This window comes from Oncorhynchus masou, chromosome 6 (assembly GCF_036934945.1).
Source record: "Oncorhynchus masou masou isolate Uvic2021 chromosome 6, UVic_Omas_1.1, whole genome shotgun sequence".
In the NCBI taxonomy this organism is placed as follows: Eukaryota; Metazoa; Chordata; class Actinopteri; order Salmoniformes; family Salmonidae; genus Oncorhynchus; species Oncorhynchus masou.
The window spans coordinates 13,997,066-14,015,989 of record NC_088217.1 but is presented as its reverse complement, the minus strand read 5'-3'; the positions used below and the strand labels follow the sequence as shown (position 1 = coordinate 14,015,989).

At 42.0% G+C, this 18,924-nt stretch overlaps 1 protein-coding gene across 1 annotated transcript in view; it reads right to left on the bottom strand.

Annotated features, from left to right (window-relative positions):
• Positions 1–17,803, bottom strand: part of LOC135541251 (eyes absent homolog 2-like) — a 69,882-nt gene extending 52,079 nt beyond the window's left edge. The window contains exon 1 of the mRNA XM_064967350.1: positions 17,360–17,803. The gene's annotated coding sequence lies outside the window, so the exon portion shown is untranslated. The remainder of the gene's footprint in view (positions 1–17,359) is intronic.
• Positions 17,804–18,924: the final 1,121 nt, after the last annotated feature.

Here is an 18,924-nt window from a genome sequence, read left to right as displayed (position 1 = left end):
CCCCTCCTCACACTACCCATATTCAACTTCACACTCCCATATTCACTCAGTGTTCCACTCCTTCCACTCCCCAAATTCACTCAGTGTTCCCTCCTCACACTCCCCATATTCACTCAGTGTTCCCCTCCTCAGACTACCCATATACACTCAGTGTTCCCCTCCTCACACTCCCCATATTCACTCAGTGTTCCCCTCCTCACACTCCCCATATTCACTCACTGTTCCCTCCTCACACTACCCATATTCACTCAGTGTTCTCTCATACTCCCCATAATCACACAGTGTTCCCCTCTCACACTCCCCATATTCACACAGTGTTCCCCTCCTCACACTCCCCATAATCACACAGTGTTCCCCTCCTCACACTACCCATATTCACTCAGTGTTCCCTCCTCACACTCCCCATAATCACACAGTGTTCCCCTCCTCACACTCCCCATATTCACTCAGTGTTCCCCTCTCACACTCCCCATATTCACTCAGTGTTCCCCTCCTCACACTACCCATATTCACTCAGTGTTCCCTCACACTCCCCATATTCACTCAGTGTTCCCCTCCTCACACTACCCATATTCACTCAGTGTTCTGCATACTCCCCATAATCACACAGTGTTCCCCTCCTCACACTCCCCATAATCACACAGTGTTCCCCTCCTCACACTCCCCATATTCACTCAGTGTTCCCCTCCTCACACTACCCATATTCACTCAGTGTTCTCTCATACTCCCCATATTCACACAGTGTTCCCCTCCTCACACTCCCCATATTCACACAGTGTTCCCCTCCTCACACTACCCATATTCACTCAGTGTTCCCCTCCTCACACTACCCATATTCACTCAGTGTTCCCCTCCTCACACTACCCATATTCACTCAGTGTTCCCTCCTCACACTCCCCATATTCACTCACTGTTCCCCTCCTCACACTCCCCATATTCACACAGTGTTCCCCTCCTCACACTACCCATATTCACTCAGTGTTCCCCTCCTCACACTACCCATATTCACTCAGTGTTCCTCCCTCCCCTCACACAGTGTTCCCCTCCTCACACTCCCCATATTCACTCAGTGTTCCCCTCCTCACACTCCCCATATTCACACAGTGTTCCCCTCCTCACACTACCCATATTCACTCAGTGTTCCCCTCCTCACACTCCCCATATTCACACAGTGTTCCCCTCCTCACACTCCCCATATTCACTCAGTGTTCCCCTCCTCTCACTACCCATATTCACTCAGTGTTCTCTCATACTCCCCATATTCACTCAGTGTTCCCTCCTCACACTCCCCATATTCACTCAGTGTTCCACTCCTTACACTCCCCATATTCACTCAGTTTTCCACTCCTTCCACTCCCCATATTCACTCAGTGTTCCCTCCTCACACTCCCCATATTCACTCAGTGTTCCCCTCCTCACACTCCCCATATTCACTCAGTGTTCCACTCCTTACCCTCCCCATATTCACTCAGTGTTCCCCTCCTCACACTCCCCATATTCACTCAGTGTTCCCCTCCTCACACTACCCATATTCACTCAGTGTTCCCCTCCTCACACTACCCATATTCAATCAGTGTTCCCCTCTTCACACTCCCATATTCACTCAGTGTTCCACTCCTTCCACTCCCCAAATTCACTCAGTGTTCCCTCCTCACACTCCCCATATTCACTCAGTGTTCCCCTCCTCAGACTACCCATATACACTCAGTGTTCCCCTCCTCACACTCCCCATATTCACTCAGTGTTCCCCTCCTCACACTCCCCATATTCACTCACTGTTCCCTCCTCACACTACCCATATTCACTCAGTGTTCTCTCATACTCCCCATAATCACACAGTGTTCCCCTCTCACACTCCCCATATTCACACAGTGTTCCCCTCCTCACACTCCCCATAATCACACAGTGTTCCCCTCCTCACACTACCCATATTCACTCAGTGTTCCCTCCTCACACTCCCCATAATCACACAGTGTTCCCCTCCTCACACTCCCCATATTCACTCAGTGTTCCCCTCTCACACTCCCCATATTCACTCAGTGTTCCCCTCCTCACACTACCCATATTCACTCAGTGTTCCCTCACACTCCCCATATTCACTCAGTGTTCCCCTCCTCACACTACCCATATTCACTCAGTGTTCCGCATACTCCCCATAATCACACAGTGTTCCCCTCCTCACACTCCCCATAATCACACAGTGTTCCCCTCCTCACACTCCCCATATTCACTCAGTGTTCCCCTCCTCACACTACCCATATTCACTCAGTGTTCTCTCATACTCCCCATATTCACACAGTGTTCCCCTCCTCACACTCCCCATATTCACACAGTGTTCCCCTCCTCACACTACCCATATTCACTCAGTGTTCCCCTCCTCACACTACCCATATTCACTCAGTGTTCCCCTCCTCACACTACCCATATTCACTCAGTGTTCCCTCCTCACACTCCCCATATTCACTCACTGTTCCCCTCCTCACACTCCCCATATTCACACAGTGTTCCCCTCCTCACACTACCCATATTCACTCAGTGTTCCCCTCCTCACACTCCCCATATTCACACAGTGTTCCCCTCCTCACACTCCCCATATTCACTCAGTGTTCCCCTCCTCACACTCCCCATATTCACACAGTGTTCCCCTCCTCACACTACCCATATTCACTCAGTGTTCCCCTCCTCACACTCCCCATATTCACACAGTGTTCCCCTCCTCACACTCCCCATATTCACTCAGTGTTCCCCTCCTCACACTACCCATATTCACTCAGTGTTCTCTCATACTCCCCATATTCACACAGTGTTCCCCTCCTCACACTCCCCATATTCACACAGTGTTCCCCTCCTCACACTACCCATATTCACTCAGTGTTCCCCTCCTCACACTACCCATATTCACTCAGTGTTCCCCTCCTCACACTACCCATATTCACTCAGTGTTCCCCTCCTCACACTCCCCATATTCACTCACTGTTCCCCTCCTCACACTCCCCATATTCACACAGTGTTCCCCTCCTCACACTACCCATATTCACTCAGTGTTCCCCTCCTCACACTCCCCATATTCACACAGTGTTCCCCTCCTCACACTCCCCATATTCACTCAGTGTTCCCCTCCTCACACTCCCCATATTCACACAGTGTTCCCCTCCTCACACTACCCATATTCACTCAGTGTTCCCCTCCTCACACTCCCCATATTCACTCAGTGTTCCCCTCCTCACACTACCCATATTCACTCAGTGTTCTCTCATACTCCCCATATTCACACAGTGTTCCCCTCCTCACACTCCCCATATTCACACAGTGTTCCCCTCCTCACATTACCCATATTCACTCAGTGTTCCCCTCCTCACACTACCCATATTCACTCAGTGTTCCCCTCCTCACACTACCCATATTCACTCAGTGTTCCCCTCCTCACACTCCCCATATTCACTCACTGTTCCCTTCCTCACACTCCCCATATTCACACAGTGTTCCCCTCCTCACACTACCCATATTCACTCAGTGTTCCCCTCCTCACACTCCCCATATTCACACAGTGTTCCCCTCCTCACACTACCCACATTCACTCAGTGTTCCCCCCCTCACACTCCCCATATTCACTCAGTGTTCCCCTCCTCACACTCCCCATATTCACTCACTGTTCCCCTCCTCACACTCCCCATATTCACACAGTGTTCCCCTCCTCACACTCCCCATATTCACTCAGTGTTCCCCTCCTCACACTCCCCATATTCACTCAGTGTTCCCCTCCTCACACTCCCCATATTCACACAGTGTTCCCCTCCTCACACTACCCATATTCACTCAGTGTTCCCTCCTCACACTCCCCATAATCACACAGTGTTCCCCTCCTCACACTCCCCATATTCACTCAGTGTTCCCCTCTCACACTCCCCATATTCACTCAGTGTTCCCCTCCTCACACTACCCATATTCACTCAGTGTTCCCTCACACTCCCCATATTCACTCAGTGTTCCCCTCCTCACACTACCCATATTCACTCAGTGTTCTCGCATACTCCCCATAATCACACAGTGTTCCCCTCCTCACACTCCCCATAATCACACAGTGTTCCCCTCCTCACACTCCCCATATTCACTCAGTGTTCCCCTCCTCACACTACCCATATTCACTCAGTGTTCTTCCTCACACTCCCCATATTCACACAGTGTTCCCCTCCTCACACTCCCCATATTCACACAGTGTTCCCCTCCTCACACTACCCATATTCACTCAGTGTTCCCCTCCTCACACTACCCATATTCACTCAGTGTTCCCCTCCTCACACTCCCCATATTCACTCAGTGTTCCCCTCCTCACACTCCCCATATTCACTCACTGTTCCCCTCCTCACACTCCCCATATTCACACAGTGTTCCCCTCCTCACACTACCCATATTCACTCAGTGTTCCCCTCCTCACACTCCCCATATTCACACAGTGTTCCCCTCCTCACACTCCCCATATTCACTCAGTGTTCCCCTCCTCACACTCCCCATATTCACACAGTGTTCCCCTCCTCACACTCCCCATATTCACACAGTGTTCCCCTCCTCACACTCCCCATATTCACTCAGTGTTCCCCTCCTCACACTCCCCATATTCACACAGTGTTCCCCTCCTCACACTCCCCATATTCACTCAGTGTTCCCCACCTCACACTCCCCATATTCACACAGTGTTCCCCTCCTCACACTCCCCATATTCACAGTGTTCCCCTCCTCACACTACCCATATTCACTCAGTGTTCCCCTCCTCACACTACCCATATTCACTCAGTGTTCCCCTCCTCACACTACCCATATTCACTCAGTGTTCCCCTCCTCACACTCCCCATATTCACTCAGTGTTCCCCTCCTCACACTCCCCATATTCACACAGTGTTCCCCTCCTCACACTCCCCATATTCACACAGTGTTCCCCTCCTCACACTCCCCATATTCACAGTGTTCCCCTCCCCATATTCACACAGTGTTCCCCTCCTCACACTCCCCATATTCACTCAGTGTTCCCCTCCTCACACTCCCCATATTCACTCAGTGTTCCCCTCCCCTACCCATATTCCATATTCACTCAGTGTTCCCCTCCTCACACTCCCCATATTCACACAGTGTTCCCCTCCTCACACTCCCCATATTCACACAGTGTTCCCCTCCTCACACTACCCATATTCACTCACTGTTCCCTCCTCACACTACCCATATTCACTCAGTGTTCCCCTCCTCACACTACCCATATTCACACAGTGTTCCCCTCCTCACACTCCCCATATTCACTCTGTGTTCCCCTCCTCACACTCCCCATATTCACACAGTGTTCCCCTCCTCACACTACCCATATTCACTCAGTGTTCCCCTCCTCACACTCCCCATATTCACTCAGTGTTCCCCTCCTCACACTCCCCATATTCACACAGTGTTCCCCTCCTCACACTACCCATATTCACTCAGTGTTCCCCTCCTCACACTCCCCATATTCACTCAGTGTTCCCCTCCTCACACTACCCACATTCACTCAGTGTTCCCCCCTCACACTCCCCATATTCACTCAGTGTTCCCCGCCTCACACTCCCCATATTCACTCACTGTTCCCCTCCTCACACTCCCCATATTCACACAGTGTTCCCCTCCTCACACTCCCCATATTCACTCAGTGTTCCCCTCCTCACACTCCCCATATTCACTCAGTGTTCCCCTCCTCACACTCCCCATATTCACACAGTGTTCCCCTCCTCACACTACCCATATTCACTCAGTGTTCCCCTCCTCACACTCCCCATATTCACACAGTGTTCCCCTCCTCACACTACCCATATTCACTCAGTGTTCCCCTCCTCACACTCCCCATATTCACTCAGTGTTCCCCTCCTCACACTCCCCATATTCACACAGTGTTCCCCTCCTCACACTACCCATATTCACTCAGTGTTCCCCTCCTCACACTCCCCATATTCACACAGTGTTCCCCTCCTCACACTACCCATATTCACTCACTCCCCATATTCACACAGTGTTCCCCTCCTCACACTACCCATATTCACTCAGTGTTCCCCTCCTCACACTCCCCATATTCACACAGTGTTCCCCTCCTCACACTACCCATATTCACTCAGTGTTCCCCTCCTCACACTCCCCATATTCACTCAGTGTTCCCCTCCTCACACTCCCCATATTCACACAGTGTTCCCCTCCTCACACTACCCATATTCACTCAGTGTTCCCTCCTCACACTCCCCATATTCACACAGTGTTCCCTCCTCACACTCCCCATATTCACACAGTGTTCCCCTCCTCACACTACCCATATTCACTCAGTGTTCCCCTCCTCACACTCCCCATATTCACACAGTGTTCCCCTCCTCACACTACCCATATTCACTCAGTGTTCCCCTCCTCACACTACCCATATTCACTCAGTGTTCCCCTCCTCACACTCCCCATATTCACACAGTGTTCCCTCCTCACACTACCCATATTCATCAGTGTTCCCCTCCTCACACTCCCCATATTCACTCAGTGTTCCCTCCTCACACTACCCCCATATTCACATATTCAGTGTTCCCCTCCTCACACTACCCATATTCACTCAGTGTTCCCCTCCTCACACTCCCCATATTCACTCAGTGTTCCCCCCTCACACTCCCCATATTCACACACTCACACTACCCATATTCACTCAGTGTTCCCCTCCTCACACTACCCATATTCACTCAGTGTTCCCCTCCTCACACTACCCATATTCACACAGTGTTCCCCTCCTCACACTACCCATATTCACTCAGTGTTCCCCTCCTCACACTACCCATATTCACTCAGTGTTCCCCTCCTCACACTCCCCATATTCACTCAGTGTTCCCCTCCTCACACTACCCATATTCACTCAGTGTTCCCCTCCTCACACTACCCATATTCACTCAGTGTTCCCCTCCTCACACTACCCATATTCATCCCACACAATAGACCCATTGGTCTTGGCAATCACGGATTACAGTCTGCCTGTATTGTGTTCGCTTCTCTCTCTAAAGCCTGAATTAAAGGATAATTGTAGGGTTTATTGGGTAAAGGGTGGCTGCAGAGAGACGGTGAGACACAGAGGTATGATGTTTTGATAACTATGAGATTATAGTAACATATTATAAGGGAATCGTAAATGCTTATGATAAGTTTTATAACACATTATAAATGCATCATCGGGTGTTATAATTTCTTTAAGTAAAGTGTTACTAAGGTTTTAAATCAAAAGATGAAGTTAGTTTCTGAGAGTTATTTTAGGAGAACACTTAGTTTGTTGTATACATTTTTATTTTGCTCATTAAGATTGAAATAGTTATATTTAAAACCCAAGAAACAAAAACATACATATATCTTTTTTTAAGCTATTCTTCTTTTAATTATTCATTGTGAAATCTAAAACAAGTGTCCCAGCAGACGGAAACTGTGGGCTGACTTCTTTGGTTGCAGCCTATGGGCCGAAGGCTGAAACCCGGAGGCGGTGTGCTGGTGGACAGTTTACACACAGTTCAGTCCAGTTCATTTCAATTCTTTGACTGAGGTGCATTAAACTAGTCTCATGTTTTAAAATAATAAAAAAATCACCAATAAATTTACAATTGAATGTGACCTAAACATATCTGCTTTCATGGCAATAAGCTGTTCCCAGTAAATAGAAAATAAAACCATGATGAACTACTTAATACACTTTTAAGACATCTGGGTTGCAGGTTACCAACCCAAACAAGTGATGCTACCCTTAATTCAATTATCATTTGATTATTGAGAACTATGCTGAAACAGTGTCAGCGCATTGCAAGGGACATGATAAAGAAAAACTAATAGAAGATAAAACTCTATTCTTTTTGACAGATTGAATCTGAAAATAAAGCGGCATCCTTATAAATGCATATCAGGTAAGTACAAAATCTGTTAAATTACAGTTCATAAGTCCCTTTCAAAACACATTATGTTGACTTATTCAAGATATCCGCATGTGCTGCTTTAGACAGTCCCAAACTTTTATAGTTATCAGGAGTGGATCCATTATATTTATCAGGAGTGGATCTATTACATTTATCAGGAGTGGATCCATTATATTTATCAGGAGTGGATCCATTATATTTATCAGGAGTGGATCCATTATATTTATCAGGAGTGGATCCATTATATTTATCAGGAGTGGATCCATTATATTTATCAGTAGTGGATCCATTATATTTATCAGGAGTGGATCCATTATATTTATCAGGAGTGGATCCATTATATTTATCAGGAGTGGATCCATTGTATTTATCAGGAGTGCATCCATTATATTTATCAGGAGTGGATCCATTATATTTATCAGGAGTGGATCCATTATATTTATCAGGAGTGGATTCATTATATTTATTGGATCCATTATATTTATCAGGAGTGGATCCATTATATTTATCAGGAGTGGATCCATTATATTTATCAGGAGTGGATCCATTATATTTATCAGGAGTGGATCCATTATATTTATCAGGAGTGGATCCATTATATTTATCAGGAGTGGATCCATTATATTTATCAGGAGTGGATCCATTATATTTATCAGGAGTGGATCCATTATATTTATCAGGAGTGGATCCATTATATTTATCAGGAGTGGATCCATTATATTTATCAGGAGTGGATCCATTATATTTATCAGGAGTGGATCCATTATATTTATCAGGAGTGGATCCATTATATTTATCAGGAGTGGATCCATTATATTTATCAGGAGTGGATCCATTATATTTATCAGGAGTGGATCCATTATATTTATCAGGAGTGGATCCATTATATTTATCAGGAGTGGATCCATTATATTTATCAGGAGTGGATCCATTATATTTATCAGGAGTGGATCCATTATATTTATCAGGAGTGGATCCATTATATTTATCAGGAGTGGATCCATTATATTTATCAGGAGTGGATCCATTATATTTATCAGGAGTGGATCCATTATATTTATCAGGAGTGGATCCATTATATTTATCAGGAGTGGATCCATTATATTTATCAGGAGTGGATCCATTATATTTATCAGGAGTGGATCCATTATATTTATCAGGAGTGGATCCATTATATTTATCAGGAGTGGATCCATTATATTTATCAGGAGTGGATCCATTATATTTATCAGGAGTGGATCCATTATATTTATCAGGAGTGGATCCATTATATTTATCAGGAGTGGATCCATTATATTTATCAGGAGTGGATCCATTATATTTATCAGGAGTGGATCCATTATATTTATCAGGAGTGGATCCATTATATTTATCAGGAGTGGATCCATTATATTTATCAGGAGTGGATCCATTATATTTATCAGGAGTGGATCCATTATATTTATCAGGAGTGGATCCATTATATTTATCAGGAGTGGATCCATTATATTTATCAGGAGTGGATCCATTATATTTATCAGGAGTGGATCCATTATATTTATCAGGAGTGGATCCATTATATTTATCAGGAGTGGATCCATTATATTTATCAGGAGTGGATCCATTATATTTATCAGGAGTGGATCCATTATATTTATCAGGAGTGGATCCATTATATTTATCAGGAGTGGATCCATTATATTTATCAGGAGTGGATCCATTATATTTATCAGGAGTGGATCCATTATATTTATCAGGAGTGGATCCATTATATTTATCAGGAGTGGATCCATTATATTTATCAGGAGTGGATCCATTATATTTATCAGGAGTGGATCCATTATATTTATCAGGAGTGGATCCATTATATTTATCAGGAGTGGATCCATTATATTTATCAGGAGTGGATCCATTATATTTATCAGGAGTGGAGTGGATCCATTATATTTATCAGGAGTGGATCCATTATATTTATCAGGAGTGGATCCATTATATTTATCAGGAGTGGATCCATTATATTTATCAGGAGTGGATCCATTATATTTATCAGGAGTGGATCCATTATATTTATCAGGAGTGGATCCATTATATTTATCAGGAGTGGATCCATTATATTTATCAGGAGTGGATCCATTATATTTATCAGGAGTGGATCCATTATATTTATCAGGAGTGGATCCATTATATTTATCAGGAGTGGATCCATTATATTTATCAGGAGTGGATCCATTATATTTATCAGGAGTGGATCCATTATATTTATCAGGAGTGGATCCATTATATTTATCAGGAGTGGATCCATTATATTTATCAGGAGTGGATCCATTATATTTATCAGGAGTGGATCCATTATATTTATCAGGAGTGGATCCATTATATTTATCAGGAGTGGATCCATTATATTTATCAGGAGTGGATCCATTATATTTATCAGGAGTGGATCCATTATATTTATCAGGAGTGGATCCATTATATTTATCAGGAGTGGATCCATTATATTTATCAGGAGTGGATCCATTATATTTATCAGGAGTGGATCCATTATATTTATCAGGAGTGGATCCATTATATTTATCAGGAGTGGATCCATTATATTTATCAGGAGTGGATCCATTATATTTATCAGGAGTGGATCCATTATATTTATCAGGAGTGGATCCATTATATTTATCAGGAGTGGATCCATTATATTTATCAGGAGTGGATCCATTATATTTATCAGGAGTGGATCCATTATATTTATCAGGAGTGGATCCATTATATTTATCAGGAGTGGATCCATTATATTTATCAGGAGTGGATCCATTATATTTATCAGGAGTGGATCCATTATATTTATCAGGAGTGGATCCATTATATTTATCAGGAGTGGATCCATTATATTTATCAGGAGTGGATCCATTATATTTATCAGGAGTGGATCCATTATATTTATCAGGAGTGGATCCATTATATTTATCAGGAGTGGATCCATTATATTTATCAGGAGTGGATCCATTATATTTATCAGGAGTGGATCCATTATATTTATCAGGAGTGGATCCATTATATTTATCAGGAGTGGATCCATTATATTTATCAGGAGTGGATCCATTATATTTATCAGGAGTGGATCCATTATATTTATCAGGAGTGGATCCATTATATTTATCAGGAGTGGATCCATTATATTTATCAGGAGTGGATCCATTATATTTATCAGGAGTGGATCCATTATATTTATCAGGAGTGGATCCATTATATTTATCAGGAGTGGATCCATTATATTTATCAGGAGTGGATCCATTATATTTATCAGGAGTGGATCCATTATATTTATCAGGAGTGGATCCATTATATTTATCAGGAGTGGATCCATTATATTTATCAGGAGTGGATCCATTATATTTATCAGGAGTGGATCCATTATATTTATCAGGAGTGGATCCATTATATTTATCAGGAGTGGATCCATTATATTTATCAGGAGTGGATCCATTATATTTATCAGGAGTGGATCCATTATATTTATCAGGAGTGGATCCATTATATTTATCAGGAGTGGATCCATTATATTTATCAGGAGTGGATCCATTATATTTATTGGATCCATTATATTTATCAGGAGTGGATCCATTATATTTATCAGGAGTGGATCCATTATATTTATCAGGAGTGGATCCATTATATTTATCAGGAGTGGATCCATTATATTTATCAGGAGTGGATCCATTATATTTATCAGGAGTGGATCCATTATATTTATCAGGAGTGGATCCATTATATTTATCAGGAGTGGATCCATTATATTTATCAGGAGTGGATCCATTATATTTATCAGGAGTGGATCCATTATATTTATCAGGAGTGGATCCATTATATTTATCAGGAGTGGATCCATTATATTTATCAGGAGTGGATCCATTATATTTATCAGGAGTGGATCCATTATATTTATCAGGAGTGGATCCATTATATTTATCAGGAGTGGATCCATTATATTTATCAGGAGTGGATCCATTATATTTATCAGGAGTGGATCCATTATATTTATCAGGAGTGGATCCATTATATTTATCAGGAGTGGATCCATTATATTTATCAGGAGTGGATCCATTATATTTATCAGGAGTGGATCCATTATATTTATCAGGAGTGGATCCATTATATTTATCAGGAGTGGATCCATTATATTTATCAGGAGTGGATCCATTATATTTATCAGGAGTGGATCCATTATATTTATCAGGAGTGGATCCATTATATTTATCAGGAGTGGATCCATTATATTTATCAGGAGTGGATCCATTATATTTATCAGGAGTGGATCCATTATATTTATCAGGAGTGGATCCATTATATTTATCAGGAGTGGATCCATTATATTTATCAGGAGTGGATCCATTATATTTATCAGGAGTGGATCCATTATTATATTTATCAGGAGTGGATCCATTATATTTATCAGGAGTGGATCCATTATATTTATCAGGAGTGGATCCATTATATTTATCAGGAGTGGATCCATTATATTTATCAGGAGTGGATCCATTATATTTATCAGGAGTGGATCCATTATATTTATCAGGAGTGGATCCATTATATTTATCAGGAGTGGATCCATTATATTTATCAGGAGTGGATCCATTATATTTATCAGGAGTGGATCCATTATATTTATCAGGAGTGGATCCATTATATTTATCAGGAGTGGATCCATTATATTTATCAGGAGTGGATCCATTATATTTATCAGGAGTGGATCCATTATATTTATCAGGAGTAGATCCATTATATTTATCAGGAGTGGATCCATTATATTTATCAGGAGTGGATCCATTATATTTATCAGGAGTGGATCCATTACATTTATCAGGAGTGGATCCATTATATTTATCAGGAGTGGATCCATTATATTTTCAGGAGTGGATCCATTGCTAAGATAAAGTCAGGAAGAGCAGAGCTTCCTATAAAAATATTTATCATTCCACAAACCTTTGGCTATAGAGGAGTTTGGATTTAATTTGTGTTTTCTTAAGAGGGGGTGCCTCACGGTACAGGATGGGGAATTCTCCTCGATCCAGGACTTTAGGCTCCTGCTTATTCACGATTTATTAGACTCAAGTAATAGGAACCATGAAGGGAGAGGGTTCTGCGAAGCAGAAGGCTGTTCTAAAAATGGGGCCTAATGTTATTAAGATACGAAACACCGTGTTAAATCAAACCCCCCAGCACAAACTGCCTTCGGTTTGTGGTCCACTTTTTTTCATTCCCCAAATGTTATTTGTGGGGGTAGAAATTCAGATCGGGATCAGGTTTCTGATGATTTATATTCAGTCTTTTGCTTCGATAAAAAAACTCTGTGGTTGATGCAGTGTTTGCTCCACAAGTATATTTCAGATAATTGACTTGGATAGAGAATATTTGGAGACAATTGGGAAAAAGAGTTAATATGTGAGTCCTATTTCATTAGATGAATACTTGGTTGTTTTCTGAAATACAAAATGGTGGGTTGTAATCTAGCTGCCAATGCAGTTTCATGGAAAATAAACACAAACAGAGATGGATTTGCTCAAAACAATTATATTTGATAGATATGAAATGAATACTCTTCCTGGGTCTAAACCACATGCCCTGTAAGCCTATAGGAAGGAGGGCATCATTGAGTACAATTTCAGCCAATATAACTGAATGATACTATCTTCAGTTAACTGAATAAGTTAAGTACTGTACTATCACAGTCGGCCGGTAGCCTCGCGGTTAGAGAGGCAAAGCCAGAACCTGGAGGATTGCCAGGTCGGAGCCCGGGACCGACGTGAAAAACCTGTTGGTAAATGAGCTGGCAACCTAAGAGTTGCTGGTATCAAAACCTAGATGCTGTTGTGCCCGTGAGCAATGCACTTATAACCCCTCACAACAGCTGCCAGTGTGGCAGCCCCCCGCACCTCTCCAAAAACCTCTATTTGTGTCTTTCAGAGGGTTTGGGTTAAAAGCAAAAGGCATATTTTTGGTTGGACTGTGTGTCTCTTTCAGAGGGGTTGGGTATTTTTGGTTGGACTGTGTGTGTCTTTCAGAGCGGTTGGGTATTTTTGGTTGGACTGTGTGTGTCTTTCAGAGCGGTTGGGTATTTTTTTTGGTTGGACGGTTGGGTATTTTTGGTTGGACTGTGTGTGTCTTTCAGAGCGGTTGGGTATTTTTGGTTGGACTGTGTGTGTCTTTCAGAGCGGTTGGGTATTTTTTTGGGTTGGACTGGTGTGTGTCTTTCAGAGCGGTTGGGTATTTTTGGTTGGACTGTGTGTGTCTTTCAGAGCGGTTGGGTATTTTTGGTTGGACTGTGTGTGTCTTTCAGAGCGGTTGGGTATTTTTGGTTGGACTGTGTGTGTCTTTCAGAGCGGTTGGGTATTTTGGGTTGGACTGTGTGTCTTTCAGAGCGGTTGGGTATTTTTGGTTGGACTGTGTGTGTCTTTCAGAGCGGTTGGGTATTTTTGGTTGGACTGTGTGTGTCTTTCAGAGCGGTTGGGTATTTTTGGTTGGACTGTGTGTGTCTTTCAGAGCGGTTGGGTATTTTTGGTTGGACTGTGTGTGTCTTTCAGAGCGGTTGGGTATTTTTGGTTGGACTGTGTGTGTGTGTCTTTCAGAGCGGTTGGGTATTTTTGGTTGGACTGTGTGTGTCTTTCAGAGCGGTTGGGTATTTTTGGTTGGACTGTGTGTGTCTTTCAGAGCGGTTGGGTATTTTTGGTTGGACTGTGTGTGTCTTTCAGAGCGGTTGGGTATTTTTGGTTGGACTGTGTGTGTCTTTCAGAGCGGTTGGGTATTTTGGGTTGGACTGTGTGTGTCTTTCAGAGCGGTTGGGTATTTTGGGTTGGACTGTGTGTGTCTTTCAGAGCGGTTGGGTATTTTGGGTTGGACTGTGTGTGTCTTTCAGAGCGGTTGGGTATTTTGGGTTGGACTGTGTGTGTCTTTCAGAGCGGTTGGGTATTTTGGGTTGGACTGTGTGTGCGATCGACCAATAAAGTGTATTAAAAGTATATTAAATGTTGATATATGAATTAAAGATATAAAGGTCAATAGATATATGATCCATAAATGTATCATTATTTTAATAGCTTTCCTATAAGTCTTATGGAAATGTATGTATTGTAATATTTGATCACCTCAACAATTCAAGTAAATGAATATCCATGTGCAAAGTGATGACTGAATATTTATTCCATGCAGTATTAGGTGTGGAGCAAAATGTCAATGGAACTCTTGTCTGCATTTCTCAGACAAAAAAAAATGCTTTTGTTATTTTTTGTGCTCCGAGCAAGACGGAGAGATCCAGACTGAACGCTTCTGAACGAAGCTGTCGTGATCTACGAGTGTTTAAAGGTGATTGGAATGGCTACCAAAACACAGAGGGCCATTTTAGATCGGAGCTATGAAGGGGTCCTTGAGAAACATGAATACCTGTCTTTGGAGAAATCCTTAGTGTGGTTCCCTGAAATTACTTAATTAGTTTCCTGGCAAGAAAAAGGCCTCCGTGATTAGCTGTATTCTTCAGTACTTAGGCCAAGCACAAGTGTTGAAAGGATTCAACTACCACCAAGGAAAATAAAGAGCTTTAAAGAAGTAGGACCGAATGGTATACTCCCCCAACACAACGTTAGTATAGAGACAATTTACTCCAACACACACACACACACACACACACACACACACACACACACACACACACACACACACACACACACACACACACACACACACACACACACACACACACACACACACACACACACACACACACACACACAGTGATTTGGCGTAAATAAATAATGGAAAAACTTAGATTTACAAATCAGGAGATAGACAAGTCACACCCAGTCAGTCCTTGGACTGTAACGCTGCCATGGAGTAAAAAGGTTATGTTGTTTAAAAAATGGATTTTACTCAATCGGGGTCTCAACTTACTGTTGAGTGTTAGAATAGTGGAATACACAATCTGCAATTTCATCAGTTTTTCTCTTCTTATGTCAGTCACTGACAGTCACTCGAAGCCATGTCAGATAACCATTTTGTGATTGGTAAATTAGTTTAGCCTGCTATTTAAACTTGTAGTAATCATGGTTAAATTACCGCCAGGGGCCCCCATTGATTTTGTTAGTCACTCGCACCCAGATATCATATTAAAAAAAGACTGCAACCATTTCTCTCCCCAACATGGCAACATGTATAGAATTGCAAGGAATTAGATGTAAAACTGCAAATTTTTCTCTCCACCCTTTTCAAAATGAGTAAAATTGCATAAAATGAGATATACAATTGCTAAATCTTCTCTAAGACCCATTGGCACAACGTGTAGAATTCCAGCAAACTTGCTTAGCTAAAAGGCTAGGGCTCAGACTGCATGAGTGGGTATGGATGTGGGTACACAGACCCGCGAGCCACTGCGGCCCCTCGTGATGAGTTCCGATTTTCTGAAGGCACAGTGATGCCGAAACGTTGGTGATTTACCCAATAAATTACTGGGAGTTTATATATGGAGTGTGTGACTCTCTTTATTTATTTATTTTTATAGTTCCGAATTTTTGTGGCCATCAAAGTTGCCCATTGCTGCACTAGCCTATAATATCCGACAATAATATAATTATAGTGATCAGAACTAATTTAAATTGTTGGTGAAATGATAGACATAACAAATATAGGTCTAGGTCTACTCTATGAGCTATACTGTCAAGTAGGTGTTGTGTGAGCTTTAACCTGCAGTGAAATGTATTTCAAAAAGTTTCCAAATGAGGAAACTAGCTTACTGTACTGTACATTCTGATTGGAAATAGAATTGAAATATATTTGTCTCACAGGCTCCTTCATTATATGCATAGTAGTTTACTGCAATGCAAACTTCTAATAATATATATTTTTAAATGTAAATACATGGAGGAGAAAGGAAACTTCTGATAAGAAACATCAGTCACTGTCCCATATACTGTAGCCACATTTCTATGCTGTGAATTCAGTTTTCAAGCGAGTAGGCATTAGGCTAGCCTGAGTGATGAAGTCAAATGGATATTGGTGATATTTACTAAAGAAAGATGCTAAAAATACTATGCAATTTTACCAATAATGTTCAAAATGAAGTTTTGTGGGAACTGAAGTGGCCTACATAGTCGGTCAGTTGAAACGGCTAGGAGATGTTTAACAGAGCCGATGAGTTGGTTTAGGCCCAAAACCAACAAATATTATGAGTATCTTCATTGTTATATGTATTGCCCCGCTCTGGAAAACTACTGCTTGAAAAACAATACTGGCCTAATTTAACTTTTGTTTAACTTTTTCTGTAGAATTGTATCCTATAACCTATAAAGATAATTCAAGTGCTCAAAAAAATCGATTACTGCACACAGAATGAACATAGGCTATTCATTTTTCTGAACAGGCAATAACACTTTTGAAAAGCAATATGATATTCATACTCATATGAATCCACTTACCATGATTTAGGTCGAGAAAAAAATCCGGTAGTTGTTCAACACTGTTCTCTCTCCATATGGCTTAGCGTGTTCAAATCTCTATAGCAAAACGTTTCTACAGATGAAACTGGAACGTTCAATAGTCAAACTCAAAGCACGATACGTCTTTACTCACTGTGGATGCCTATTTATTATTCTTCAAAGTGATGATGACTGCAGATTTTAGAAATGTGTGCGCACTTAGTTTGGATTTCATGAATCGTTCGTCTACTACGGTCTAATAAACCGAAATGACAGCTTTCCAGCGAATCTAAGGCTGCGTTTTCATCCGAAACATTGAACCCGTTTCTCGATAAGTGTTTCATACACCTTCAGGAGCGCGTGTTTGCTTTGGCGCTGGTAAGGAAGTGATGATAAGGGTAAATGAAAAAATGTTGGTTCCTCCTCCTGAGGGTTTTCTCAATATCCGCGAGCCGAGTGCTCTACAGCGTGTGTGTGTGTGTGTGTGTGTGTGTGTGTGTGAGTGTGATCCCGCGCGCGCCTGTGCTTGTGCCATTACGCAGGAGTTGCTTTCAATTGGCTCTCTATATTCTTCAGTTAACAAAATAGCTCAGGCGGAGTTGAGCTCTTCCTCTATCGCTTTATCTCACCTTTGTATCTTTGTTTGGTAAAGAAAGCCTCTCTCGACCGTTGTTTACACACAGACGACGAGAATCTCACGCGCTTAGGGCTTCTCTGGAAGTCTGTTACGGTGTTGACATTATGTGTGGATTAATCATTTATTCTAATGACCCTAGGGCATTGACTGGTTTCTAAAGGTCCTTAATGTGCGCATATTGTGATATATCTTAGTCTTAGGCCTATACGTATACCCACTATAGTGTGTGTTCACAATCATTGGTTTATACATGTCCATGCATTAAAATAACAACTTGAAGCACTTTAATACTATATTGCCTTATAAACGTGTCTTTCATAGCTCCTTATAGAATATAACATTGTGTACCTTCCTACAGAAATGTGAGGTACAGTCACACTTTAATATAAAGCATATATATATATATGTATATATATATATTTTAAATTGTACCCCCTTTTTCTCCCCAATGTCGTGGAATCCACTTGTTTAGTAGCTACTATCTTGTCTCATCGCTAAAACTCCCGCACGGGCTCGGGAGAGACGAAGGTTGAAAGTCATGCGTCCTCCGATACACAACCCAACCAAGCCGCACTGCTTAAAGCATATTAAAGCATAAAGCATATTAAAGGCTAAATTAAGCCTTCATAAACCCATTATAAGGCCTACCTAAATTATTCAAGAATAATTTGTTAATGTCATTATAGGGTGGCAAAAGGGTTACGCCACAATTTGCAACGCACTAGGTCTACCCATCATATCATCCTGTGTATGTGAATTAACAAATTATTGGTTACCTTTTGAGGGCCTTATGAAGGCTTAATGAAGGCTTCATTAGGCCTTTTGAAGATATATTTCATTCAAAGTGTTACCGTTGCAGTTTAATAATGCTCTGTAACTGCATATAACAACGTACTTGTAAGGCAATATAACACATCATAAACAAATC